This window comes from Magnolia sinica, chromosome 17, assembly GCF_029962835.1.
Source record: "Magnolia sinica isolate HGM2019 chromosome 17, MsV1, whole genome shotgun sequence".
In the NCBI taxonomy this organism is placed as follows: Eukaryota; Viridiplantae; Streptophyta; class Magnoliopsida; order Magnoliales; family Magnoliaceae; genus Magnolia; species Magnolia sinica.
In genome coordinates, this window is record NC_080589.1 from 16,372,823 (window position 1) to 16,375,978 (window position 3,156).

General features: G+C 39.7%; 1 non-coding gene across 1 annotated transcript; it reads left to right on the top strand.

Moving 5' to 3' along the window:
- The first annotated feature begins 218 nt into the window (after positions 1 to 218).
- Positions 219 to 324, top strand: LOC131232140 (small nucleolar RNA R71). Its single transcript, XR_009164748.1, has one exon. It is a non-coding gene; the product is annotated as a small nucleolar RNA R71 (small nucleolar RNA).
- Positions 325 to 3,156: the final 2,832 nt, after the last annotated feature.

A 3,156-nucleotide genomic window follows, 5' to 3' on the forward strand; every position in this document is an offset into this window, starting at 1 on the left:
TATTCCACCCCTTTCCTTGGAATGAGTCGGCCTAGACGTAGTACTAGGTCTAGGGGAGATGTCCCATGTTTGTGTGTTCTCAGCAAGTTTATCAAAGTAATCCCACACTTCATCGACTCCTTTATTCATAAACTCCCCATTACATATCGTCTCGACTAATTGGCGCATGGGAGATGTCAGTCCATCATAGAAAAAGTTCGTGATGCGCCACGTTTCAAAACCAAGTTGTGGGCATGAACTGACAAGATCCTTGAACCGCTCCCAACATTGGAAGAATGTTTCATCTTCCCTTTGGGCGAAGTTCATGATCGACTTTCTTAGGGTGTTCGTCTTATGGTATGGGAAAAACTTCTTAATGAACTCCCTTGTCATGTCATTCCATCTGCCAATTGATCGAGGACGTAGTGAATGTAACCACGTCTTGACTTTCTCTTTCAAAGAAAAGGAAAAGAGTTTCAACCTGACCGTGTCATCAGACACGTTAGGAAAGTATAAGGTAGCTATGATCTCGTCAAATTCTTTTAAATGTAAGTAAGGATTCTCTGACTCAAGCCCATGAAATTTAGGGAGGAGTTGGATCACCCCTGGCTTGATATCCATGTGTCCTGAATTCTCAAGAAAAACCATGCATGAGGGCGTACTCACCCCCGCCGGTTATAAGTAATCTCGTAAGGTACGAGGCGGGGGTGCTTGATGCACCTCATTCTCATCCTGGAGATCTTCTACCCTAGGTTGGGGTAGAAGAGGTTGATTTCCAGCCATATCCTCAATTAACTCAGGGGATTTCGAGCGGTGTCTAGTCTTACGATGGACAGTTAACCCCTCAACTAATCCTCCTTCAGTCAAGAGACGTCGAGTGTTGTCACGAGCCCACTTGGGCATGAAACACTCGCAGCCCTCAATCAAATTCTAAACCTAATCCTAAGAAGGGAAATAAAAATCTAAAAAGAGAAAGAGGGTTGGAAGGAAGTTACCAAATTGAAGTCCCTAAATTGAAACCTGCAAAATAGAACAAAACAAGTTAGTTTCTAAGAATAGCAAACCTATAAAATTCCTAAGAAGAGAAACATAGAAATAAAAAGAAACAAGGAAGAATTCCTAAATTAGAAAGTAGAATTTTAGAAAGAGCGTACCGAATTAGAAATTTCTAATAAGCCTACAAAACAGGAAAGTTAGTTTCTGAACAGAAAGTTTTAAAATAGAAAATTTCTAAAAATAAAATAGGAAACAAAATTAGATTCTAAAAGAGTTAGAATTAGAAACTTACTAAAAAGGAATCCTAATCTAGAAATAGTAAGGAAGAGAGAAATTACCAATTTAGAAACCTATCTCAGAATCCTACAAAATAAGAAAGTTGGGTTAGTTTCTAAAAAAAGGAAAACTATCTAAAAATAGAAAGTTATTTAAATAGAAAATTTCTAAAAATTAAAGAAAAACCTGGAATTAGAAAATTCTAAAATAAATCCTAAAAATCAGAAAAGTCCTAATCTTAAACTAATCCTAAAACCAGTTATCTTCAGGAAACGTAGCCGTCAATCCCCGACAACGGCGCCAAAAACTTGTTCACACCCCAAGTGCAGGGTTGTGATGTAGTAATAAACTCGGTAAGACTGAGGTCGAATCCACAGGGACTGAAACCTGTACGTTATCTAAAAATAACCAGATCTAGAACTAGGCTAAGATGAAATCTAAACCAATTGTGATTTGAGAAATAATGGTGAAATATTAATCTAAACTTAAAGAATTCAGAGAAAGGGAACTAGGGATTCAGAGGATCTACTTGTAGAGATCAGGGAGTTCTTATGCCTGCTTCATGGATATTATACTGAACTTACTTGATATAGTTTTCAAAAGATGAAAGGTATAAGAATTAGGTATGATTCCATCACAAATCCATGCCTAAGAGACAAGGTAAACAACAGAACTTAGACCAATCCATAACCAACTAAAAGATGTATGAGTGTTAGGAAGGATTTCATCATCCAACCATGTCTATGAGACGATGGCGAACAACAGGGTTTCCGAACATCAAAATAAAAGAAAAGGAATTATTCAAGCCATCACAGATCTACTGTAATTTAAATCACAACAAACCATTAATAACTAAAAGAATTTCTTAAATCAAAACAGAGTCAATCAGTTCAGTTTAAATCAAACCTGTAAAAGCTCCCATCACGCCACAAGCTTCACCTCTTAGCCCTAGCTAAGAGGTTTAGCCTAACATAATCAGACTAAATCTCAACATAATTCATAGGAAAAAGAAGAAAAATAAAGAAAAAATATATAAAAATTCCAAACACTTCTCTCTCCGCCTCTCTTTCTCTATCTGACGTCCCCTGTTCAAGCACACCCTCTTCTCCACGTTTAGAACTCTTTTTGTAGCTTTTGGAGTGGTGGAAATCGGATTTGGGAAGCTATCGCACGCGCAGCGAAAACCTTTTCGCAGCCAAGTTCAGGGCTTCATAACTCTCGCGTTACTTGCATTATTTCTGTAAAATCAACGTCTCTTGGAAGTATTTTGGCTGGCCTACACGATGGACGGTTCAGATCTGCCATATGATCAAAGATGGTGGGCCACAACTGCCTGAAAAATCAGATTTTGGGGACATGCGTAGCCTTTCGCACGTTCGGCGCTGGCCTGATCGGTGGGCCCCACAGAGGTGTTTTCAAGGAAATCCACCCCGTCCATTAGATTGCCCTCGAAATTTTGGTAAAAAACAGATGGTTTTTCATGTCCATTGACTCAGAATCAGAGAAAAAATCATTCAAACATCAATTTGAACGTTGCAGGGCAGTCCACTTATGGCCTCTGTATCGCGCACATGTGCTTGCATGGGTCCAAAAGTTCAGCATAGGTTTGAAGAATTCATGGCCCTCTACAAGATGGACGATTTAGATTAGTCATATGTACGTTATGTGGGGCCCACTGGCGTCCGTAAAACGGAGCCGTCCGTCCGTTACGCAGCGCCAATACGGTAATTGCCGTTTTAGGAAGAAGATGTGGGTCAGCGCCTGCTGACCCGCCTTAGTCAGTTCGGTACACGGCGGAACGTGTGCACATTATGCACATACGCTGTACATACGGGCCCATTATGATCTTCAATCAAAATCCAATCCATTCATTCAATTAGTCCCCCTATTTAAGGCGTTGAGACC